Genomic DNA, 26,727 nt, shown 5'->3' with positions numbered 1-26,727 from the left:
AAACTCCCCACACAGCCTCCAGGCTGCCTTTCTACCTCCCATCTCTCATGCTATCTGCCCCCCTCCTGCGTCTGTAACTACTACACTGAATTACCAACCCACAGAGCGAGGGGCACTCATTGCTCTCACAACACACCTGCCACTTAGGGACTATTTAATGCCTGAGGAAACAAAGGCACAGTGAGGTCCTGGAACGTCACATGGCCAGAAAGTGGCCCAACCAAGATTTGAACCCAGCTCTTTTTTCCAGAGTTCATGTTCCCGACACTTAGCCCGTCGTGGCTCCCCACTGCGGCCCTCACCAAATCCAAACTCCGTGCCCAGCTTCCCCACCTTGCCTTGAGCCGTCCCTCTCCCCCCACCCTGTCCCTTGCAAAACAGTCCTTTCTCCACTGCAGCCTGCTTCTTACTGTCCCTTGCATGCACCACATGATGAGAATACCAACTCGGACCCAGAACGCCCGCCGCTCCTCTCTGCCCATCACACACACCTCCCCTGGGAAACGCTCTTGTGGTGTGCTGACGGCCAGATCTCTTGCTCTCTGAAGTCCCCCTGGGGATTGCTAATGCTGATCACATCATACAGCTCTTGATTAAGTCACTTCCCTGTCTGATCTCTGAGGATGTGTGAGTCCTGGGATGCTTGAGGCACACTGGGTGGGGGGCGGGGGGGTTGGATGATGGCTCTCACTCAGAGGTCCCAGAGCTGAGACCACGAAGGTGCTTTGGGTGCAGGGAAGGACAGAGACTGAGAGGGCCCCAGGCAAAAGTAAAATGTCTTTGAAGATGATGTTTCATTTATAAAATCCACGTTCATGTTGCATTCTAATCCGTAACATATTCATGTGTGATTTAGTATAAAAGTTAGGTTTACATTATGTGCCAGAATGAAGAGAATCCAAGGTTAATTTTACAGATCTTTCACTGAAATTTAGCCCTTATGTGCCAGCTGGGTTCTGGGTCCCTGGCACAGTACCCCATCGAGCAAATATCCTGAAGAGTAGGCAGTGCCCTGCTCAGAAAGGACAGGTGCTGTGCAGAGTCCGCAGGAGGGATCTGGGCTGACTCCTGAGCTGCCCCTCACACACCAGGTCTTCTCCAAGCCCCAGCTTCCCCAACTGTAGGAGGGACGGCACCCATCTCCAGGGTCCACAGGACAGTTAAACGGGATCACATCCAGCTTGCGGTAGGTAAGTATTAATCTCCCGGAATACTGAATCTCTTCATTTCCCTCTTCCCCCTGGACCTCATCTTGGGCTGAGGCACCATCAGATTGGGACCCTGCCCAGAGGAGGCTCAAGAAAAGAAATCACCATGCAAAACATGGTAGAAAGCTGGCCAACCTGAAGAAACACCTCTGGATCTCAAGTCTCCTTAAGAATATCTAAAGTTGTCTCCCAACCTGCTCATCCTGGACCCACTCCCCAGTCAGTTCTGTAGGAAGAGACCCTCAGTGCTCTGATAAGCATGCGTCCAAAGTGCGTCACAAGAAAAATGTCGTTGCCTCATCACAAAGCCCAGTGGTGTAGACCTGATGGTCCATATGTAGGGTCAGCAAAGGAACACTGGCCTGCAAAGGAGGGTGGCCCCTAAAATAATTTAGGGGCTCAAAAACTAGGAGCTTTGCAAATGAAAAGCCATACATTCTCGTTATACCTTTTCTGTACTCCAGGCACAGTGTCAGCAGCTTGGGTTGTAGTCAGTTTTTCACTTGTTTATTAGAATTCAAGCTTCTTTGGGAAAGAGGTCACTTCTTATTTATTTTCTGCATTGTATCTCCACATCTGGGCAGTTTTAAAAATAGACGCCCAATGAAAAGAATTCCTATTCGATCTACCATTAACTATTCCTAAAATTGGTTGACACAGCTTGAAATTCTAGAGATTTATTTTCCATGGGAGGCACCACTTTCTTGAGAAGATTCACCTAACCAGGAACCCCAGTCCCCCCTCCTCGGTTTCACCCTCAAGCAAAGAAAAATGTTCCTCTGCCACATTCCTCCAAAATCCTTTGTGCCTTTAAAAATATTTGCCTCCGTGTTCATTTGTCTTGTGGTTAGGAACCATGTCATGCGTTTCTGTTTCTCCACTGTCTATATCAGTGCTTAGCACAAGGTGGGTGCCAACGTCCCAAACCAGTTCCATTCAGAATATATGGGACGGTGAAATTTTCTCATGGATGAAGGAATTTGAAGTGTTCATAAACAAACAAGAAGAGCTGATCTATTGCATTTGGTACCTCCATTATCATTTTTTTTTTCATTTTTCAGAATCTGTGGAGAGTGATACGAAGTTTTCCTTCACTGGGAAGGAGGAAGGGAAGGAACTAGGGGGGAGGGAGGAAACCATAATACCAGGAGCTTCACCTATGTCATCTCAAGTAATCCTCATAACAAGACCCTTGGGCTGGGAACGAGGGTATTATTACCCTCATTTTATAGATGAGAAAACAGAGGCTTTGAGATGTTAAGTAACTTGTCCAATTACTAAGTTGAGGGGATGGGATTCAAAATCAACTCTCTGATTTCAGAGCCCATGCCCTTCCCCTGCACCGTTTTCTTCTCTGACCAAGAACTGGTTTGTCAGCACTGAGGGGGCGAGAGCCCCATGGATTTGCTTCTCTTAAGATCTCCTGAGTCGGGTAAGCTGACCTCCTTCGGGTCCTTCGGGTCCTCTTGATGGTGGCATCCTTCCCTGGTTGGTGACTCTACCTGAGAGCCACCTGGTCCTGGATCCCTGTACACCTTTCACAGGAAGCCCCAATGACTCAGCATGAGTCCTATTCCTCCGCCATCTTAACTGCCTCCCCAGGACTCAGCATCACGGATGAAGGACAAGCGTGTTTGCTTCACAGCAGCGAAGGGGTGACCTGCAGGAACCACCCCTCAGGGAAGCCAGCAAGATAGTACCCTCAAGAAAGACACCTGCTGCCACCCTTTGGGCCTCACAGCTCAGGGAGGGGAAGTCTTGGGGGTCTTTTACCCCAGGTGGCTGACCTTTGGGAGAATAGACAATTTGTATCAAGCAGTGAGGCTTGGAGACGCATGTGTCCAGGACCCTATGAATGGCTATGTTTGCCCAGAGGGTGTGAAATGCTTCCTAAAAGTGTACATAACATGATTTCCTACCATTACAATTAATCTCGCTCCTTTGTTACTTGGAATGTTATTTGTTCCGTTTTGTTGTTAGCTGGAAGGGAACTCACAGATCATAAAATAGCTAATTTTTCAAATAAGAGAACAGTCCTAGAGAAAACACCAGAGTAACTGAGCTTGTATTAGAATGTGTTTGAAATCAAATTACAGAAAGTAAAGGCATTTGGCAGAACAGGCTTCACTGTTAATTTTCTTATGTGTTCTCCTAAAGAAGAAAGCATACTGAGTGTTCCAGAACAAAGCTCATCTCTCCTACCGGCAAGACTGATCCAAGAAGGGAGGGAAAAGTACACGAGTACACGAGTGTCCGAAGAGACATTTTCAGCTGGGCTTTTGCCTTTGGGAGGACCCAACTTCAACAAATGTTGCCAGTTGAAGAGTCAAATTTGACTTTAAAAAGAGTCAAATTTTTAAAGGGAAAAGGGACCCACCTGATGCATCTTCCATGTGCCTCTGAGGACTCATTTTCCTCATTTGTATAAACGTGACCTTCATGTGATTTTTTTGGCAAAAAAGACTGGCAGCCTTTCCTTCTGAGCATAGACAACAAATTAGGCCATGTGACATCAGCACGATGTCCACAAATCATGTTAGCTTTACTTGGCACTGCCGTTCTCCAAAAGTAACACTGCCTGGATACGTGAATTCCTGGGGAAGATAAAACAGGGGTATGTATGTGCATGTGCTTGCACCCCTTAGGACAGACAGGACTGTGCCCCGCACCTGGATAGCCCCTGCCTGGTTGCCTGGCCTACAGTAGGTGCCCATTTGCTGAATGAACGACTAGGAGATGTTTATGTGTTGCACCCTGTCAAACAGAGCCGGGGATAGAACATAGTGAAAGGTGTGCAGAGCCCTGCTCCGGGCTGAGGTCCTTGGGATATTTCAGGCATAACCTCCTTCCACCTTAATAAACCTTTATCTTCCTCCTCACCACCCACAGACCGCAAGAAGCCGCCCTGAGGAATGCAGTTCCCTCGGGTGACACTCTCCACTTTACACCTTTCCAGGCTGATAAGTGGGGCCTGAGAGGCATTTCTTCCAGAGACAACTGCCCGGCAACCCTCTTATTCAGGGGACCCCCTCAAGTCCATTCATTATAAAGGAATTTGTAGAGGAGTGGAAAAGCTGAGTTCTGCCGCCCCCTCGCCATGACTCTCTGGAGGTCACAAAGACCGGGGACCCTGCCCTCTCCTCTCCCCCCGGGATGTGGGACCGTCCCCTGGGTGCGGGAGGGGCAGCGGCCCCCCCCTCCGCCCCCCGCCCCCACCCCTTCCAGCTGGGCCTGCGTGCGCGCTGCGGGAGGCGGCCCGGCCCCGCACCGAGAGGAAGCCCCTCCCCTGCGCGCGGGCCGCCCGCCCGCCGCGACTCCCCCGCCGCCCCTGGCCAAACGAATCCCACAGCCCTTCGCTCTCCCTCGCTGTAAACACTTTTATTTTCACTGCGGTTTATGGCCTCCCCTTCCACGGGATCACAACTTGTTTAAACCAGCTCCAAACAAAGGGCTCTGGTGATTACAGACATGCTGCTGGGTTTATGGTGGGCTTCCTTTGTCTCGTGCTCCCCCCACCCCACCACCACCCCCGCCAGGTCCCCGGGCTTCTGAGGGAGGCCTGGCAGCAGCTGCGGGCGGGAGGGTGCGGCCGCGTCCCGCCGCCGCCGTCTGGGTCCCCTCAGCTGCAGGCTGGCCGCTGTGACAGGAGGTGGGAGATGAAAGGACCAGGAATCCGAATGTTGCCGAGGTCAGGCTGCGGCCCGCCCCGTGGTGAGGGGGCCCCGGGCCCCGTGCTGGGGCCTCACCTGGCCCGCAGCCCTGCCGCGCTCCCTGGGCGGGACGTCGGTAGACAACCCGGGCCTGGTGGGTGCGCGCAGCCTTCCTAGCCGGCCCACGCGCCGCCCAGCTGGGCGCCCCAAAGTCGGCGGCGGGGGGGGGTGGGTGGGGGGCAGAAGATACTGAGGGAGCCCGAGGGCCTAAGGATGTGACAATTCCCGGACATTCCTGGGCTCACCAGCACCCGGGAGAGTGGACTGGGGCTGCAGTGGGTGACCTTAGCAGCGCGGGGGACACCGGCCTCTGTGCCCGTGGTGGGGGGCCCTCCAGGGCTGCACACACAGCTCCCCGAAGATCCAGAAGGAAGGAAAGACAATGACCCATGAAAAGGAAAGGTTTAGGGTCCCACTGACCTCCCTTTGTTTCAGCCTGGGGATTCCTCTTTGGCAGAGGTTATTTGTCCAAGGGAGTCCAAAGAAAGCCTTTGAAGAAGGATCTAGGGCCATAGGTGGGAGGGAATGGAGAGGAGGCTCAGACCCTGGAGTCTTCTAACCAAGCTGACTTGAAGAGAAAGACAGTTGGCTCCAGTGTGTGCCCTAGTCACACAGACACACACAAATGGCCTCAGCTCAACTCAGAACACGCTCCAGGGAACAGAAGAGGGAGAGTCGCGCGGCAGAGGTCCGTTGCCCATTGGCAGTGCCTGGTCACCTTCTCTCCAGGTGTGACAGTCTATCCGGAACCCGTGCAAAGGCAGATCCACCCAGAACTGGGCGTGGTACACAGCAGGCGTGTATGGAAAATAAATCACAGTGTGATTCTCTCCTCAGGTTCCAGGCTACCAAGTAAAAGATGTGAGAAGGCAAACACAGAGACAAGCATCCTAAGGAAATGTGCTACCTGCGGGGGTGGGGGGTGGGGTGGGAGGTGCCAAGGGCAGGAGAATCTCAGCAGCCCCTCCTCACCCTCTCCCTGAACCCCAGCCTCTGAGTTAGAAGCCAGAGTCAAGGAAGGAGGAGCTCACCCATGACCAGATTCCAGAGTTACTCCAACCTCTCTAAAACCCACTGTGGGCAGATCTTGCCCCAGTGCCCACCCGGGTGTGTTCCTTCGCACTGTATAATAAAAGCCCTGCGTTTCTATAGTAGGTTGTTTTTTTTTTTCCATTTTGCAAATACACTGTCTCATGTAATGCTCAGCATTGCTCACTTTGTATTTTCGTCTTATTTTTTTAGAAGAGGGATCTAGGCTATAGAAAAAGGTAAATGACTTACTCCACAAACTGAACTACAGATCAATATAATCAAAATAAAAACACCAGCAGTTCCTTTAGAAATTGCCCACAATATGCTTCCAAAATTCGGGTGGAAATATAAAGGCCCCCAAATAGCTAAGACAATCATAAAGAACAAAATTGGAATGACTACCAGGTGTCCAGACTTATTATAAACATACAGTATTTAAGATGATGTGGTATTGATGCAAAGACAGAAAAGTAGCCAATGGCACAGAAGAGAGTCCATAAAGAAACCCACACATAAGTAGACACTGGATTATGTTAAAAGTTCCAGCACAGAGGAGTGGAGAGGGTGGTCTTCTCAGTAATTAACACTGGGGCACCTGGATATCGATATTAAAAAAAAATCTTGGCTCCCAGCTCACAACATATACAAAACTTAGTTCCAGGGCGCCTAGGTGGCTCAGTCCATTAAGCGACTGCTTTGGGCTCAGGTCATGATCCTGGAGTCCGGGGGTCGGGATCGAGCCCTACATCGGGCTCCCTGCTCAATGGGGAGTCTGATTCTCCCTCTGACCCTCCCCCCCTCAAGCTCTCTCTCTCTCAAATAAATAATAATAAAAATCTTTAAAAAAAAACACAACTTAGTTCCAGATGGATTGATTGTCTAAATGTAAAAAATACAACAAAGTTTCTAGAAGAAAACAGGAAAATACCTTCCTGACTTTGAGCAAAGGAAAAAAATTTTTAAACAGGACACCAAAATCAGTAACCATAAAGGAAATAGATAAGTTGAACCATACTAACATGGAAAACTTCAGTTCATCAAAAACATAATTAAGAGAGTGAAAAGGCAAACAAGCCCAGAGTACAAGACAATGTTTGTAAGCATATAACAGATAAAGGACTTGTATCTGTAATATATAAAGAACTCCCACAGATCAACAAGTGAAAGACAGGCCACTCACATTGCCTCCTAGTGTAGGGTGGCATTGGAATAGGAACAGGCATTTTGGGGGTCCTGCTAAGGAGAAGTTGAATAGAGCTACAGTCCATTTGGGCTGATGAAATATATCTATGTGGTTCGCAGTCACTTCTGTGTATGGTTAAGTTATTGCTAATTCTCCTGGTGTGAGAATGGCTTCGACGAATATGTTCACTTCCCACAGCACGTGTATGCTTAGTATCAGGACACAGAGGTGAAACACTCTTCTATTCACTAGGCACGTACAATTTTCAACGGAGAAGTTGGTTCTCGGTGACACTGAGCTCAACAGAAGTTCTCTCCCCTCAGGAATATACTCAATAATGCAGACTATAAACTGAATGCATCATTTGTTTTTTGGGGTGTGTGTGTGTGTGTGTGTGTGTGTTTACAAAAATCAAGCGTTTATCAGGACTTCTGTGTTTGTAGGACATGTCTGTAGCAGTATTATGCACAGTGACTGTGTGAAGTCACATAGTTTATGAATCCCAGCCACCATGCTAGAGAAAAGACTAATTTGTCTTTCTATAAAAAATGACAAAACAAAATCACTGACAGATGAAGAGGAGATCAAAAAGTATGAAGTCCAAAAATGCAGGAACCCCCTCACATCCATTAGGATGGCTGTTATCAAAAAAACAAGGGGGCACACCTGGCTGGCTTGGTTGGTAGAGCATGTGACGCTTGATCTCAGGGTTGTGGGTTCGAGACCCACCTTGAGTGTAGAGATTACTTCAAAACAAAACACAAGTGCTGGCGAGGACGTGGAAAAATGGAACCTTGTGCTTTGTTGGTGGGAATGTAAAATGGTGCAGCTGCTGCAACAAACAGTATGGCAATTCTTTAAAAAGTTAATCATAGGATTAACATATGATCCAGCAATTACACTTTCAGGTGTATACCTAAAAAAAAGTAAAAGCAAGGACTGGAACAGGTATCTGTACACCTAAGTCCATAGCAGCGTTATTCACAGTAGCCAAAAGGAAGCAACCCACATGTCCGTGGATGGATGAATAAACAATCATACCATGGAATATGATTCAGCCTCAAAAAGGAAGGAAATTCTGGCACAAGCTACAACATAGATAATGTTATGCTAATTGAAATAAGCCAGTCACAGAAGGACAGGTTACTATATAATTCCACTTACACGAGGTCCCTAGAGTAGGCAAATTCAGAGACACAAAGCAGAACGGCAGTGGCCAGAGGGTAAGGGGAGGAGAAAATGGGAAGTCACTGTTGAATGGCGAATGAGTTTCCGTTTGGGAAGATGAAAAAGTCCTTGAGACAGATGGTGGTGCTGGTTGCCCAACAATGTGAAAGTACTTAGTACCACAGAACTGTACACTTAAACGTGGTTAAAATGCAAATTTTATCTTATGTATTCCTGCAGATTTTTAAATGAACGAAAACCTGTTCTAGAGATATATTAGGTAGTTCATTAATTTAAACATTATGTTATTTTTCTGGACTTTGAAGTGATGATAGTATTGGTCAGCTTTTAAAATTTTTGTGATTTCTTATTCTAAATAAATATTCACTTCTATACATCATGGTTTTCAGGGTTATTTTTGTGAAATTTAGTTCTTTCTTGAAAATAAGGCCAATAATATATAACTTATAGAGTTAGTAAAAGTGTTGAATGAATTGATAAATACATAATACATATTATGTAAAATACATAAAATTTAAAAATGTATAAAATAGATTTAAATATTTTTAAGAGAGCCATGACTTGTTGCCAAGCACTCCTTCGTGTTATGATAAAGGAAAAGAGAGTTATAAAATGAAAGTAAGGGGTGCCTGGGTACCTCAATCGGTTAAGCATCTGCCTTCGGCTCTGGTCATGATCTCAGGGGTTCTGGGTTGGAGCCCTATGTTGGGCTCCATGTTCAGTGGGAGTCTGCTTCTTCCTCTGCCCCTCCCTCCCCCCAGCCCCCACGCTCTCTCTCTCTTTGCCATCTCAAATAAAAAAATACAATCTTTAAAAAATTAAAAAACAAAACAAAATAAAATAAAAGCAAATACCCCCAAAACAGTGCTGCCAAACCTGATGGCTGAGCCCCCTCTTGTGTGATTTTTAAATTTTCCAAATCCACCAGCAGCGGATTCTCAAAGCATTGCTTCCATGCAGCCTTGATTACTTTCTTTGGAGGTCCCCGCTTAGTTGAGGTCCCCTATATTTGTGGAAAGCCTCTGATTTACCACACTGCGCTTGCCATTGGGAATACACAAACAGAGAAATCCTACATCCTCCCCTGAATGGGGCGACAGACACAGAAACAGTTCCAATACAGCGGTGTTGGTGGGCGGGGCTTTATTTCATCTGTTGCTCCCCAAAACCTTAATGGCAGATCATAGCCTGGATGGTGAACAGGGAAGGGAAACCCTTTTGTGAGAAGGTAACTGGAAGAAGGGTGGGGAAAGGTCAAAGGAAGGGAAGACGGGGCGGGTCTAGGGAAGAGAACTGAAGCGGAAGAGTGGAGCCCCCTGGTGGGGAGACGTGGCAGGGGCTGTCAAGGGGCGGCCAAAGCCCATCGGCGGATTCTGACATAAATACCCGGGAAATCAGTAGAAAGCTGATTTCTCAGGGTTACCCTTTTTCTTAGAAAATGTTGTTTCAACTCCCACCCCCCTCTCCTGGTCCTAGTATGTCAGTGCATGGTTTGCAAAGCCCTTTCCCACATATCTAATTTTATTTCACGTCTGCTAACATTCGTTTTTTCATCACTGAGCACATTAGTTACCTCTTGACCACACAGCCCCTGAAGCTTTTTTGTTTTGTTGTTGAGAACCACAATTTCATTGTTACTTGTACAAAAATTTCTCCTATTCCCTGTTAGGCCACTATAAAAATTAGACACAAAACTGCTGAATATTGTTTTCTAGTGTTTTTCTTCAGTAAATCTGGATTTTAAAAAACTACCCACGAGATATTTTGTTTTTATACAATGCACTTTTTTTTATTCTTAACAGTCCCTAAACACACACACATGCAAGTAAAGCTTTATGTTCTAAATCTGTTATATGGGAAAACAAACCAATTTTCAAATTAACTGAGGCAACACAGGAGTATAAACAGGTGGTGTCAATATCATTTAATGATTCCACCCAAATCCATAGATTCACCGTCACTTCAGCACCAAAGAAGTAATCCTCTATCATTTTAATCAAAATAGATACTGCTAAACGTACTACCCTGACCTTGCGAAGACTGGGTTGTTACACAGCAGGTTCTTCCAGGTGTTCTGGGCCAGGTCAAAGGTAGAGTAGATTAGATTTCCGGGGTCAAAAGAGCCCAGCAGCACTCCGCAGGCAAAGGGACGGCCAGGGCGCAGAGAACGGGGAAAAACTGGTACCAGGAAGTGCCTGGGAAGATGACAGTGGCTCCACAGTGCCCCCTCCTGGTCATTGCAGGAATGCAGAAAGCCCACGGAAAGGACAAGAGCATGCTGATTTCTGAGACTCTGAAAAATAGAGAAGTAAATGCGACTGGACTATTTTTTCTGCACCTTATGAGCATAATACCTCCAGGAATTGGGTGCATCCATAAATACCTACCACATGGAAGTCATCAGATCAAATGGGAGGCTCATAGCAGATGCTGATTCCACAGAGCGGGGTCTGGGCTAGAGTCAGGGAGAACACTCTAATTATTGCTGGAGCGGCTGGGCATGTGTTTGCTCACTAGGTCAAGAGCTGATTGAATCGGTAACTGCAGGTAGAAACTGCCCCTCTCTTCACCTTTGCCAGGAAATGACACTTCTAGGCACCAGAATGTCTAGGGCTAGCCTTGAGAACTGGGCTGTGACAAGCCTATTGTTTTCTGACACTTCCCTCATCTTCCACTCCTTTCCAAAGAAGAATCTCTCGGGATTTTCCAAAGTCCCCTCCTTCGCCTGCCCCCATTGCCAAGTCAGATTTTTGCAGGGCACTGCTCACAGAGGGTGTGGCAGCTCACAGAAGACCTTCATAGCCAAGAGAGAGATGGCGGCTTGGTCTGAGGACGGAGCCGGCAGGATGCAGCTTGTGGGCACGGCAGACAGTTCGAGTCTGAGAAGGAGCTCACTACCCTTGTGGGCCTAGGTCAACAAATCCTATTTTATTTTGCTGCTGATTAGAGCTTTGCAACTGTAGGGGGCACTGCCTGCTGTTTAGATGGCAAGACCACTGGAAGTCTACCGAGGAGACCCCGCTCAGCACGAAATATCTGCCTGGTACTTTCAAGATGAAACAAAGTGACGCATAAGGAGACCTTTGTAAACCTCAAAGAGCTTCACACATGTAAGAAGAGTGGGAAATAGAGACAAACATATCCTTACTGGGCCAGAAAGTGTTACATTTCCACAAGGCGTCCATTGGGATGAGACTCCAGAAAGGTCCCTCGGAAGTGGTGGGGATGGGAAGGGGTCGTGTTGGATACTCAACAGGGGGAAATGCAACAGAAATGAGACCAGAAACAGAGTCTGGCCACCAGTTGTCATTGTTATTAAGCCCCTCTGGGTCAAGAGCTGTTCCAACCCAACTGCTACATCTGTTAAGTCAAGGTACTGACAAGGGTTTCAGGCTGCCAGTTTCCTGTCTGGAAGGATCCTTGATGCCAGAAATAACACACCACCAACACCACCAAAAACCTCGTAAGTCAGTGCTCTTTTGGCTAGCAGATAGACAAATAAATGCCAGGATATCCTGAGAATTTACTGTGTATGAGCCTCTGTTCTAAGTACTTTATATTATCAGATTATATAATCTTCCCAGCAAGATTCTTAGCCCCATTTTACAGGTGAGGAAACTGAGCTGCAGAGAGGTTAAGTCCCCTCCAGAGGGAACAAGGCTATAAATACGGGCAGCCTTGCTGTGGAGACTGCCTTCATAACCACCGTGTTAAACTTCTTTCCACCAAGAAAGAGGGAGAGGTCTGGGAGAACAAGGGCCACTCGCATGTAATATTTTTTGTTCTTTGCACTCTGTGTAGATGTTTTTGGACCCTTTTGTATGAATGCTTTATTTCTTGGTATATGTTTTTGGAATGATGCACCAAGGTCACCGTCTGGTAAGGAAAAGCCAGGAGAGCCTTCCATGTCCCGGGCCGGGAAGTACTGCTCAGTGGCTTGTTCGGGGCGGTCTGTTTGCTGACAACATGCAATGCAAACAAGGGCTCTGGTGGGGACGTCAGGGGAGCAGCTGCTCAGTGTCTAGGAAAGCTCGAGTGTGGTTTGCAAAGTAAACGGACTCTAATTTGGACAAATACTGCGGTGGCCTGGGACCGAAGCAAGATAAAGCGGCGAGGGTGTGTTGACATGGATGTTTCCATGGGCTGAAGTAAGGAAATAGAGGGAGCGGCCCAGGAATGCCAGGGGTCCTCTCTCCCCAATACTGAGTTCACTGCTGTCAAGGACTCAACCACGAGGACTGAAGAGGAAATCGATCTGAAGCCCCTGGTGCCTCCAGTATTCGTGGAGGGCGTTGCTCGAGCGAAGGCGGAGGCTACCTGGGAGGAGGCGGCCTTTGATTGAATCGAGGTGTTCTTTCACTCTTTCTATCAGCTTAACAGCCTGGCAGGTCAGCGTGGGCTCAAATCTCACAAAAGCAAGCTGGTGGGAGGAAAGAACACAAATAAAAATTGTCGAGAGAGAGAGAAAGAGAGAGAAGTCTCCATGCGCACTCTCTAGTCCAGAGTGTCTCACACTATGTTGCGTGCATGTCGCCTGGGATAAAGGCCAGCACATCTAGGTTTGAGCCTTGAGGTTGCCAGCTCCTAGCTGTATGTCTCGGGCAAGCCACCTTGCCTTGCTGACATCAGTCTCTCCATTTGTACAATCATCACCTGCCTCACAGGGTCAATGTGGAGACGGACGAAGTCGCGTTAAGTGGAAGGCAGAGCACAGTGCCTGGCGCATGGCAATCGTCCACGGAAAGGCAACGAATTTTGTTTTCTGCATTGCTTTCAACAAGTATTCACTCAACAAACATGCAGCTCTGTGGTAGAACCTCGTGGTGCTCCGCGAGCGCCCAGGTGTGTGTTCGCTGCTAACACAGCTGCTCCATTCTCCGGAGAACTGCCCTCCCCTGAAGGGCACCACATCACCTGGAAATAACCGGAAAGTCGCACCCACGGACTGACTCATACAGCTACAGGAGCCGGGCCCCCTTATACACGGTAGGACAACTTTGGGCTGCTGTTCATGTTCCAGAACTCTCTGTGGGATCAGCCTGAGGCCAGATTTCAACTGAAGCCACATTTTTGCTTAGTATCTACCCTACTGAGTCTCCCTCCCTTCCCTACAGACTCCTTCTGAGAGCGCTTCCTCCATCAGTGGTTTGCTTGCCTCAGACCCTGCTTCTCTGGGCCCTGCCGTAGGCATCCATGATTGCCGGGCTCAGGTGATACCCCTCAGTGAAGAAGGAGGGGTCCCTGCCCAAAGGAGCATGCAGTCTGTGGGGGGAGGTGTGACCAGCAAAGAGACAATCAGAGTAAGAAATTCCACAGAGCTTAGCTCTGAGGCAGCAGGAGAGCTCGTAGGCTGGGCCCCCACCACAGGAAAAGGGCTTGCAGGAGGAAGAGACCCCTAAGCCAGGACCCACCGGGCCAGTAGGCATTAGCCCGGCAAAGCAGTAGTGAAGGGTGTGCTGGGAGAAGAGAGGACCAGGGAGGGAGCTACGAAGATTCGAAGGATGGCCCAGTAACCAAGGAGGGCATCTGCCAGCTCTAGAGTCACCCATAATCCTTTCTTTCCAGGACCACAGAGGTGAGCCCTGAGCAGAGTCGTTGTGGCCACACAGCCGGCCCTCCCAGAGGCTGTCCGGTGGGAGTATTCTGTCAGGATGACATGGGTGCGGTGACCTTCACCCAGTGATTCCTGCCCAGTGAATTCCTTCCCGGGCTCTGACCGCCGTGAACCTCTGCCCTCCTTCCCACCTGCCGCAGAAAGAATCAGGTGTTGTCCGCATAGCACAAATACTGTGTGATTCCACTTACCGGAGGTCCCTGGAGCAGTCATATTCAGAGAGATGGAGAGCAGGACCGGGGGTGCCAGGGGCTGGGGACAGGGGCTGGGGACAGGGGCTGGGGAGTTGGCTTGGGGATGATGATCAAGTTCTGGAGATGGATGGTGGTGATGGTTGTACCACAGTGGGAATGTATTTAATGCCCCTGAACTGTACACTTAAAAGTGACTAAAATGGTCAATTTCATCTTACATATATTTCACCACAATAACCATAAAAAAAAGAATAAGGCTTTTGTCTAAATCTACACTCTGGATATTGAGTGATGTTGTTTCTTATGGTATAAGACTAAGAAGTTACTTGAGACAATTTTTTTTTTTTTGAGACAAATTTTTAAAAACCTCATTCAGGGGGCGTCTGAGTGGCTCAGTCGTTAAGCGTCTGCCTTCGGCTCAGGTCATGATCCCAGGGTCCTAGGATTGAGCCCCGCATCGGGCTCTCTGCTCGGTGGGAAGCCTGCTTCTCCCTCTCCCGCTCCCCCTGCTTGTGTTCCCTCTCTCTCTGTGTCTCTGTCAAATAAATAAATAAAATCTTAAGAAAAAAAAAAAACCCACGTTATTTGGTACCAGAAAGTGGATGACGAGATAATCAGATCTCCCCAACCATATGTCTGCCGTGGTGCTGAAGTATCTCCTGGAAGAAGCAGCCTTGTGAGTTCTGAGAACCCGGGCTGCTTCTGTCATGATTCATCTCCCTGACGAAGCCCTTTCTGGTGAGCTAAATCTCCTCATCAGCCTTTTTAGAATCACACTGAAGGTGATGAGGCAAATACTCACAGGGATTCCTACTCTGAGGTCACAGAACTTCTATGTCATTTTGGGACCTTCGTTTGCTACAGCCAGAATAGAAACAAGGGCACTCTTCCTGTGAGCACGGGCATTCCTTACTGATCTCAGCCCCCGGTCCACCCCCGGTCCACCACAGGGATTGACACACAGGAGGAGGTGTTCAGGGGATGTCTCATTAGGACAGGAGGAGGGAGCGGGAGACAGAAAAGGGAGGAAAGCCTCCCAGACCGCCCAGCGCTTAACTCCTCCTTGTTCAGATACAGGGAAATTTGGTCCAAGCCAGAGAGGTTAAGTCCAAAGCCACATGCTTTAGTTAGGTAAGCGATGACCCTGACTAGGGTCAGAACCGGGCCCCCTGGTCCCTAATCCAAGACTGCTCCCATTATGTTATCCTAAAATTTGACACTTGAGACTCTATTTGATGACTTTGGTTAAGTCTAATGAACTCCCACCTGGAATAACTGAACTTTTGTGTTTCTCTTATTTGTTTCTTTGATACCTAGTGTTTGCCCAAGTAAAGTAAACTTTTTAAAGAAACGGAGCAGGGTCAGAGGCCTTGCTTTTTACACAGTGATAAGTATAGGAGAGTGACTGTGTCTCCTCAGGGTTCATTTGACTAACAAATTGAGGTTTCATAGATCACATTATATTCCCAAACTGCCTCCCTTGTTTGGGTCAAAGGAAAAAAAGGAGGAAAAATTATTAAGCAATTATTGCCAAATGCTGGCCTGCAACATCATCTGCTTTAACCCTCATGGAAATCCAGAGGTGGCATTACCTCCATGGTGACAGGAGAAGCAGCTGTGGCTCAGGGTCCCTGGGGAGCTAGACCAGACTCACCTGTGGTTGCATGTGGGTGAGTGTACGGCTGATATGTAGGCAGCACAATGCCTGGCATTCAGTGAATGTTTGTTGAATGAATAAACAAACTTACATCCATCTGTCTGCACCATCCATACCCTGCTCCCCTGCCGTATCTATTGCCATGATTTGGAAGGTGTCATGTAGACCATAGAGATAGATCATCCCCATTCCCGAGCAGAGGGTAACACTGTAGTCAGACAGCAGATAAAACACCTGAAAGAGGAAAAGAATAAGCAAAGCAGGTTTTATTCGTCATTCAAACAGATGGAAGTGAGGGGGGTGGGAGGTGTTGCACAAGTAGCAGGTTAACTGGGTGAAAGTTCAAATTTTGAGGGGCGCCTGGGTGGCTCAGTTGGTTAAGCGTCTGCCTTCGGTTCAGGTCATGATCCCAGGGTCCTGGGATCGAGCCCCGCATCGGGCTCCCTGCTTGACCAGAGGTCTGCTTCTCCCTTTGCCTGCTGCTCCGCCTGCTTGTGCTCTCTTTCTCTTTCTGTGTCAGATAAATAAATAAAATCTTAAAAAAAAAAAAGAAAGTTCCAATTTGGAAACAATTAAAAGATACAAGAGAATCTGTGCATGTCACCAAGCAGTCACTGGGGAAGGACCAAGAAGGTTTTAAGTCAGCAGAACCAACAGAGCCGGGGGTGTAACTGATAAAACGGGGGTCCTCTGAAGTATTTCCCATGGTTCTTAACCTTTCCCCACTCACAGGACAGAGTTTAAAACAGAAAGAAGTTTCCTAAAGACTTTGAGGTCTCTCCAGCCAGAGAGGCTCTCGGGGGCAGGAATGCTTCATGTTCCCAGTGCTCTGGGACCAGCGGACCGCTTCTACCTGGGTTTGTGGGAATACCGTCCCAAGGAGCTGAGAAGCCAAAGACCTCCCTGGACTACCTGGGCCCAACTAGATGTGCCTTTCATTGCTGCCCTTCCCCAGGATTCAGCTATTTATATCCCTGACCTCAGAAAATCTCAGCAGAGTTACTTCAACTAAAGGAGGCCAAGTGCTGTTCCAGCAAAACCTAGTCAGGTGACACGGGAGTTTGACAATGATCAACTACCCTAGTGTAATAGTTCAAATTTGTTTCAGACGTGGACAGGATGGGGGGTAGATGGTGAAATCAATGCTCAAAGTATGTCCTGATTGGATGGGCTGCGTGCTTTCTTTTTCACCCAAGCTGTTGTTGAAGCTGCTTATTGAAAGGTTATGCAAATATGATTAGTCAGCTCCGGGGCCATTAATAATCCACTGGACGGAGCTGGCTCCATTCCAATTGATTTTTGCATTTCGGGAAATGACAGATTTCTTGCAGCAGAGATGAAAGTCCCAGAGGGGTTGGCAATGAAGTGTGAGATCTTTGCCTCCACTGGGACTGATCCTATGAATTAGGGAGATTGAATGTTATATCACCACTATTTGCCTGTCCTTCTGAATAAATCTCGGGGTCCTGCCCCAGCTCTGGAGAGAGAAGGAGGAGTCACAAATGTTTGTGCGGCGAGACCAGTGCAGCAAGTCTGCATCCTGACAGTGAACCAGAAAAAAAAGTGGGCATGTTTAAAAAGCGAACTGTGAATTCAAAACTTCTTCCCCTCTGTGAAGATCGATTAGATCGAATATCCTGAGAAAAGAGATGTAAGGTAAGCTGTAGGGGGCACGTGTGAGAAGTGGCCAGTGGGAAGAGCTCAACCTTTGGGGCCTCTGGGGATATAACTTGGAGCAAATTAGTCTCTTTGAGGTTCTACTATAGTAATTGTGAATTGAGGATTTCATTATAACCAATTTCCCATTTCAGAAAAATATTTTTTCTCTGGACCTAGTCCATTTAAGAAAGAACTCAAATTCTGAACATGGAACCCATCAGAGCTAAGGTGTCCACAACGTCTAATTCTACAACTCCATAAGCAGGCCTAACATCAGAGATTTCAAAAGAGGGACACCTGGCTGGCTCCGTCAGTAGAGTGTGCAACTCTTGATCTCGCGGTTGTAAGTTTGAGACCCACATTGGGTGTAGAGATTACTTAAAAATAAAAAATAATTTTTTAAGTAATTTCAAAAGAATACACACACATCCAAGAACAAAGCCATGCTTCCTCACCAACATGTCAAGACCACCAGGGGCACAGCCTATGTGATCCATTAATTCAACAGAGTCACTGGTCATAGGTCCATAGAGGATGCACACTGAGGCTGTTCCTGTCTGCAGGTCACTCTCCCTACGTCATTCCCAGCTTGGAGTCTACCTTGGGCACCAGTCACGGCCATTTGAATCAAATGGTCCCTGCTCCTGTCCTCTCTGTGGGGTGTCCTACCCACCATCAATCACCTTTCATATTCTAATTTTCCTACTGGGTTTTGAGATATTCACTCCCTCCAGGTGTCCAAGACAGAATTAGAAATTCATAAGGAACCTACAGAACAAGAAGATGAAGATTTGGGAAAATGTTGAAATTGTTGAACTTCAGAAAGAAGACAGACCCAACTGCTTGACTCTTGTGCTTCTTTTTCTCTTTGCAAGGGGAGAATGAACTCAAGGAGCAAGGATGGGGTACACATGACATGAAAGGAGCTGGAGCAAGGGAAGAGGGCGGGAGACAAAGTGCCTCTCTCTCCCCGGGGTGCCACACCCCACCCTATGTCAGGAGCCCGCTAGTTATTTCAAGGTCCTGTCAGAAATCCTGACAGGTAACGGGGAGCAGGGATGCGTTGGGACCTGGAAGACGCAAATGCTGCTCAGTTTTCTGCACTCCATACGCTACAGTCTAGTATCATTGCCTTCATCTTTGCCAAACCCTAGGAAGGATGACAAGCAGATGGCTCGACCACAGGGGCAATCAGGAAACCCGGTCAAGCCGACTCAACTCAGGTCCTTTTCTGAAGGATTATCAGTTGGGGAAATCAGCAAGACATGCAGACAAAAATCAATCTTAAGATTGATAGAAAATGGCAACTTACACTTTTTTAAAAAGTAGGCTCCATGCCCAGCATGGAGCCCAATGCGGGGCTTGAACTCATGACCCTGGGATCAAGACCTGTGCCAAAATCAAGAGTGGGATGCTTAACTAAGCCACCCAGGTGTCCCTGGCACTTACACTCTTGAATCAATGTGAGACCGAGGCCCATAGAGATTCAGGGATTCGCACTGATTATAGCTGGGGAGGACAGAGCTTCTACTCGAACCTTGGCTCCTTACTCCCTTAGTCCAGGGCTCCTAGGAAAAAGAAGGCAGTTTGACCAGTGTTTTCTGTATTCTAGATGCCTCATGCGTTTTCTCAGTCAGTCCCCACCACAGAGGAACCCTCACCCCATATTCCAGATGAGTAAACTGAGACTCAGAGAGCAGGGAGCATCTACCCGGTATCCATGGTAGTAATTGGGGGGTGAGCAACAGACACCATGTATCATGCCCTCTTTGATTTTTGCTTTTTTGGGGGGGGCAGAGAGAGAGGGAGACAGAGAGAATCTTGAGCAGACTCCGTGCTGAGCATGGAGCTCAATGCAGGGCTGGATCTCACGACCCTGAGATCATGACCTGAGCTGAAATCAAGAGTTGGACGCTTAACCAACTGAGCCACCCAGGCGCCCCTGTTTTTTAACTTAACCATTTTCAAAGTCTTTCAGAATTTCTTTGTGAGAAAGGTGGAGAAATGTGAAGAGTTTGACAATGTGAAAGGCAGATTCAGTTTTGGTTAAAAAAAAAAGACCAGGAGAGAGGTGCCTAGTCACAGGCTGATAAGCTCCTGCATCTTTAGCATGCTTCTCAGTGACATAGAGAAGACATAGAGACATGGTTATGAAATGTTTTATCTGACAGAAACAGCTGACAGGACAGAGAGAGCGATCCAGACACTAGATCGCCCCGGGAAGCAGGAAGACCGGTTGGAAGCAGAGGGTGAAGCCAAAGAAGGAAGGCCCTCAAGTCCTACGCTGAGGGCCAAACAATTTAATTTCAGAACCTTGGCGTGGGGGAGACCTAACTGTCACCTCAGTGGACCTCGTCCCTTTGGTGCTGATTTCCCTGCTGTGGGCTCTTGGAGGGCAGACACCCTGGCATGAGAGCAGGGACCTCACCTGTGCCCCACTGACCAGCCCAGGCCTGGCCCGGACTCCGCTTTCAACTCGTATTTGCCAAGAGAACAATCTCATGCATAATAACAAAACAAAAGCGATTTTACACCATGTTAATAGAAGCACAAAATGCCGAGATCTGACCATAGCAGAGCTTGTGTATGAATCCGGGCAGGAAGGGCCTGACCTGTGCTTGGAGGCTGGCAGCCAGGAAGGGCGTCGGGAGGACCTCTAGGGACTCCGATTTTAGTCTGGTGAAGTGACGTCCCATTAACTTGGGATAATAGAATAGAATGGACCTTGGGCTTTCAGTATACTTTTAAGCTACTTTTTTTACCTTGTCACAACTGTAAGAGAAACCCTTAGTTAGAAGTGGTTCTTCTCAGGCCTGCCATTGCCCATGTCACAGACGGTGCAGGTAGACAGGGTTGGAGAGCCGGGGCTCTAGCACTAGTTATTTCAAGCCTAGCCCAGCACACCTGTCATGGCCCAATGGCAAGGTCACTGGGGTGAGGCCACCCTGGGGCTGCTCACCTTTGGTGAACTTGATTAAATGGCACCACCACCCACCCAGCGTGCAGCTTATCAGGGGGCATGAAGCTCTGACCTCCCAGGTTGGAGCAGAAGAGTCAGGGAGCCAGAAACCTCGGCCTCCAGGGAGCTGCCTGCAGGGATTTCTCTCACAGCATGGGCGGGATGGAGCCGGACGTCAACTCCACTGTTCAGGATGGGGCGGGAAGCCAGGACATCCTTGGGGCGTGTCAGGGGACTTTCGAGATGGCTTAACACAGGGGTTGTTGGGGACAGACATGGGTGGTAGATCTGCCCTCTCTCTCCTGGCCCATGGACGGTATTGAGAATAGGCTGCACCCATCTAAATCTCCCTAGGATATTTTATCATGACCTGTATGTTCTATAAGTTGTCAGCCACAAGGGTCTGGAGGCCCATCAGGCCATAAGCAAGGCCTTGCCCTTGGCAACCAGCTTTCTTTCCATTGCAATGAACCCACCCCAGGGAAGGAACAGTGCTGTGGGAGGCAGGAAACAGCTCCTCAGAGAAGACTTTGCGTGTGACTGGAAGATAGGGCCATCTGTGTCTGCAGAGGGGAGTTCAAGTCCCCACATAGCAGCCGTGACAGGGAGGGCAGGGGAGAGTGTAACCTAGGGCTCCAGGACAGACCTCTAGGCAGGAAGGGCCCGGTGACCATGAAGCTTGTCTGGGCCAACCCCGGGACAAGTCCCAACCCCACACGGCTCCCATGTCAGTGCCTGGCACCCGTCAGTGCTAGTCCCCCCGCCCCCCGCGAGAAAGTGGTACCACCACTGGCAGAGAAAACCAAGACAAGCACAACCAAATATAAAATCCAAGTAAAATAAAATAAAAACACAACTTACTAAGCTAACTAAATGAAAAACGAGTCCTGACTCTCAGGAACTTAGTGGACTAGATGTGTGCTAATTTCCCTCTGCAAACCCCAGGAACTGAAGGACCCTAAAGAGGTCCTCGCTCAGCCCTTTGCCTTAGGACCAGCCTCTTCTGGGTATCCTCCCCACCCCCACCCCTACCCCCAGGTCTGCCAGTGGGGCCTGGCACTTCATGTCTTGTGGAATGGTGACATCTGCTGGCAGTCACTGCTACTAGGAGCAAGTTCTCAGAAATTGTGTGTGTGTGTGTGTGTGTGTGTGCATGCGCGCGCCCTGACATGCCACGCCCTCTGTGCAGGGGGAGGGGAGGAAGGATATTTTATTATGAACACACACACATCCCCTCCGTAGTAGAGACAAGAAAGGCCCAGGGAGAGCTGATACACTTGGAAAATGTTATTGAAAAAGGATATGAATCTCCTCCCAGCAGAGCCCAGACCCAGCCTCATTGGTCCAGAATGATCTGCTCAGTGCATTGATAGTGAAGTCCATGATCTCTTTAGAGATATACCAATCCACATACTCCATGCTCTCACTGCTTCCTGCAAAAATAACTGTTTAAAGAAGATCAAATGCATTTTTGTCATTCCTCTTGTTCCCTGGTCCCTAGGCCAGCACTGGGCAGGAAGGGCTGCTGAGCTGGCAGAGGAGTCCAGCTTTAAAAGATAAAATTAATCTATTCATTCAACAAATACTTGTGGAGTGCCTCTACTCCTAGGCACCATGTGCTTCCAGGAAAGCTGAGAAAAAGACCGGTAATGTAAATGCGAAATGTAAATGATGCTCACATTGCAGTTGGGAGAAAGACACAGGGTAAATAAGTAGACAAAGATACCTCCTGATGTTAGAAAGGAGATTAAATATTCTGTGATAATTTTTATCACTGCAAGGGCTCCCTTAGATTGGTGGCATTTGGGTGCATCTCAGAATGACCCTGGCGAGCCAGGCAGGAAGAGGAAGACCATTCCCAGGAGAGCCAGCAGGTGCACAGACCTGAGGTGGGATGCTGAGGGAGAGCAAGCCTGTGGTTTGTCTGCAGCTCATGCTCTCTGTCTCTCACCCTCTCTTTCTCTCACTCTCTCATCCTGAAAGGTGATTTTTTTAAAGCTTTATTTTTTTTAAAGATTTTATTTATTTGAGAGAGAGAGCATGAGTGGAGGGAAGGAGCAGAGGGAGAAGCAGGTTCCCCGCAGAGCAGGGAGCCCGATGCGGGGCTCGACCCCAGGACTCTGGGATCATGACCTGAGCCGAAGGCAGAAGCTTAACTGACTGAGCCACCCAGGTGCCCCAGTGATCTTCTTTTTTTTAAATAAAAAAGAAATGGGCACTTCCCCACAATATAGAAGAGTAGGAGATGTGTTGGATTTATGTTGCTCAAGAGGAATTTTCCCTTCAGAAAAGAATGCTTTGCCCAAGATGAAAAATTCATCAGGACAGGAATGAATATAGTTTTCAGTGGTAATGGCTTATGATAGGGAAAGAAAATCGATATTGTGTTTGGTTTTGAAATTATGGGCAGATTCTTTTTTTTTCTTTCTTTTTTTTTTTTAAAGATTTTATTTATTTATTAGAGAGCGAGCAAGAGAGAAACAGCATGAGAGGGGAGAGAGTCAGAGGGAGAAGCAGGCTCCCCACTGAGCAGGGAGCCCGATGTGGGACTCGATCCCAGGACCCCGGGATCATGACCTGAGCCGAAGGCAGTCACTTAACCAACTGAGCCACCCAGGCACCCCATGGGCAGATTCTTATAAATAAGAGGACAATGAGAGTCGGCCAGGACAAGATTGATGACTGTGTGAGCATGCCGCCCACCAGGTGGCGCTGTAGACTCACAAAAGTGGAGCATGGTCCCAAACCTGTGGAAATGGAGCCTGGAATGCAGTCTTTCCTTTCCCCAGGGGGAAGGAGAGCGGCTGACACATGTCCATCTCAAATATTAACACAGGCTTGCTTTTGCCTTTTCTTTTCAAAGCACATGAATTCTCGATTATCCCCCTTTCGTATCACTTTGTGTCCTGAGGTCCCCTCTGCACCAGCACCCGGGTCACTCAGCCAGGGTGTCCCCAACAGAGGGAGCGAGTGGGAAAATGGGAAGTTTAATGAAATCTGCCCTTCTAGCCCCTGATGAAAGCCTTGCAGGAGTGTGCTTGTTAGAAGGTGGGGGTTAAAGAGGTGTGAGGTTTGGGCACAGACTCGGTGACAGAGGAAGAGTTATCTGTAAGAATAATTTAGGTGATGGAGAAGAAGCGGGTGTGATTTGAGCCATTAACATGTCCAGCACATTGCCAATGGTTTGCAATCGTTACCTCTTTTTAACTTTATGACTCCATAAGTTAGTTCCTGTTAGCAGCCCCAGTATAGCTAAGGAATCTGAGGCTCAAAGAGATAAGTCACTCAAAGCCACTGACTGATTTGAACCCAGACACTCCGACACCCAGAGCCCAGGAAATCAGCTACCCCATGTGAAAACAAGGACAAACCAGGTTTTCTAAGACAGTACAACTGAACGCAGGCTAATAAATTAGCTAATGTACTCCTTGGGTAGCAAGGTAGTATCCAGAACAAGAGATGCAATTGCTCCCTTCAGACACACACACACACACACACACACACACACACACACACACACGAGTGAACCATACACTCTGCTAAACCACCATCGCCTGAATGCATTTCTACCTCTCATTCCTAAAGCTGCCTTGAAACCTTTGGTCCACATGTGTCTCTCCCCTATTTACCGAGAGCTCAGTAATGACAGAAACGGTCTTGTTTATTTTTGTATCCCCAGGCATTGATTACGTGTATCCACCTAATTAATAAATTATTTGTATTAGGTTTATTAATTTAAAATTACATTTTTTGAATTGTAGTAAAATGCACATATTACAAACTTTGCCATCCCAAGCATTTGTAAGCTCACAGTCCAGTGAAGTCAAGTATATTTACGTTGTTGTGCGACCATCACTACCATCCACCCACAGAACTCTTTGCATCTTGCAAAACTGAAACTCTGTCTCCATTAAACCACAAGTCTCTATTCCCCTGCCCCCAACACCCGGAAACCACCCTCCAACTTTCCATTTCTATGAATATGACTATGCTCAGTACCTCATATACGTGGAATCATACAATCTTTGCTTTTTTGTGACTGGCTCACTTAAATTAGTTAATGTCCTCAAGTTCATCGATGCTGCAGTTTCAGTAATCATCACCTTTCATATCACATATTTTTCAACAAAAAAGAGCAAACAAGGGCACCTGAGTGGCTCAGGGGGTTAAACCACCGACTCTTGATTTCAGCTCAGATCAGGATCTCAGGGTCCTGGGATCCAGCCCTGCATCGGGCTCCATGCTTGGCACAGAGTCTGCATGAGGATTTTCTCTCTCTTTCTCTTCCTCTGCCACCCCCCCATCCATGCTCCCTCCCCCCCTTCTCTCTCATTCTCACAAAATAAATAAATAAATCTTTTTAAAAAAAGAGCAGACATCTATTGAATGTTACTGGGTGTTAGCACTTTTCTCAGAGATTTTACATCCACTAGCTGACCTGAGCCTCATAACAACCCTTCGTAGTAAGAGCTATCGGGATCCATGGTCTCGGACGAGAAAATGGAAGGCCAAGGTTGCTTAGCCAGTACGTGGTAGAGACAGGACTTGACCACAGGCAGCTTCACTCAGAATTCATGCTCACATTCTCATTACCACACCATACGGCTTCTCTCTTAGAAGACTTCAAGAATGTTTTTTGAGCAGGACTTAACTGAATTCAAATGTATACTTTAGCAAGGGCCATAAAAGTTAAAAGAGTTAACCCCGCTTGGTCATAGTCATGGGAATGTCACCTTAAAAATACTTCAAGGATGTGTCAGCGGCATGCTGAAGAAGATAATCGGAATGCATTTAGAAGAGGCACAAGCCCCCTCGTGTGTGGCTAAAATGGGGAGAAAGAGGAAGGGTCCAGGAAGGCAGCTTTCTGTTTAATCGATATAAAGAAGAATGTTTGAGCAGTTCGAGAAGAATGGAAAATAACCTGGAAGACCACTGGTGAGAGCTGTTACTAGGGAGATTCCTGGGTCTGCGGGAAGGTAGATTATATATCCAAAGTCCCTTCCAACCATGTTAGTCTGCAGTTCGATGCTCTGTGAGGATCGGGTTTGAGGGGGATGCAAGGTGGAGGAATGTCTGATTTAGATCTCAGTGCCTGGAAGGATAGCAGGACCGTCCCCGGAGACAGGAAAATTATAAGGAAGGACTGATTTGGAAAAGCAAGACGAATCTGGTTTTGGGCAAATGTGTTTTTTCATATGGCGGGGAGTTTTTGTTTCCTGAAGTATTGTAGGAGATCCCCCTGGGTGGTGAATGCTGAAGAAAGGGACGAGGGAAAGGGTGGGAGAGAAGAGCATGTCAGGAGGGAGGCCCCGCCTGGACAGGACCAGGCCTGGAACAGCCTCCCTTCCTGGGCTGGAAATGCCTTTGGGCAGCAAGCTGCTGTCAGCCCACAGAGGCCTGCACTGGTTCGAGGAGAGGCTACGCGGGCCACAGGGCCAAGACAGCGGCTCAGCCATGGGGGCTGTCAGGTGGTGGAGGGCCTAGGGCACCAGTCATCCTAAGCCATGAAATGGTTGGAGCAGAGAGTGACATGGTGCAAACCAGCCTTCAGTAAACAATCCGGTGGTGGGTTTCGGATTGATCATCAGCAGCGGGGCGAGACTGGAAGCTGGGGGTTGCCAGAAGGATAATTGGATTAGCCCACTGTTGTGGTTTCATGTCTGCGCCGCTCCCCCGGACAGACGTGCCCCCTTCCTTCCCCCTTACCCTCCCCCTGGCAAACCCCAGTCCACCCTTAAGACTCAGCTGAGGCTCTTCTCCGTGGAGAAGCCCCAGCCCAACTCCCAGGGCGGCCCGTCCACAGCCTAACCCACAGAACTGCATTTACTTGTTTTAAACAGGTCTAGCTCCTTTCTAGACAGTTAGCAGCTTGAACTCAGGGGCGGTGTTTAATCCGTTTTGCAACCCTGGGGCTCCGCAGGGCCTCTGACAGACTGTACATGCTGAGTGAGTGGATGTGGGTAAGGAATAGGTGAGGGGCTGGAGGAATGAATGAATGAGCACATGCCGTGGTGACAGCCCTGAGTAGAGTGGCTTAAGGATGTGCGTGAGAGTGGAAGGTCCTCCCTTCCCCTATCCGACCGCCCTCAGAAGTGCGTCGCAGCCCTCCTTGGGCTGGATGGTTTGGGGTAATAGGGAGACTGCAGTGGCAAGTGAGCAGAATGTGTAACCCGCCCGTGGTCTGGCAGCCTGGGAGGGCGGGGCGCGGAGCTGGGGCTGCTCCAGGATGAAACCAGCAACTCTGCACCAGCTCTGTGCCACCTGCCAGGGCCACGGGCCAGGCGACTTTCCTGCCTCTGGACCAGTGATTTTCTTTACGAGAT

The sequence above is a fragment of the Eumetopias jubatus genome, unplaced genomic scaffold (assembly GCF_037043125.1).
Source record: "Eumetopias jubatus isolate StellerSeaLion01/CBP00866 unplaced genomic scaffold, mEumJub1_p1.0 scaffold_3, whole genome shotgun sequence".
NCBI lineage: Eukaryota > Metazoa > Chordata > Mammalia > Carnivora > Otariidae > Eumetopias > Eumetopias jubatus.
The sequence above is the reverse complement of the archived record's forward strand: the minus strand, read 5'-3'. Positions refer to the sequence as shown.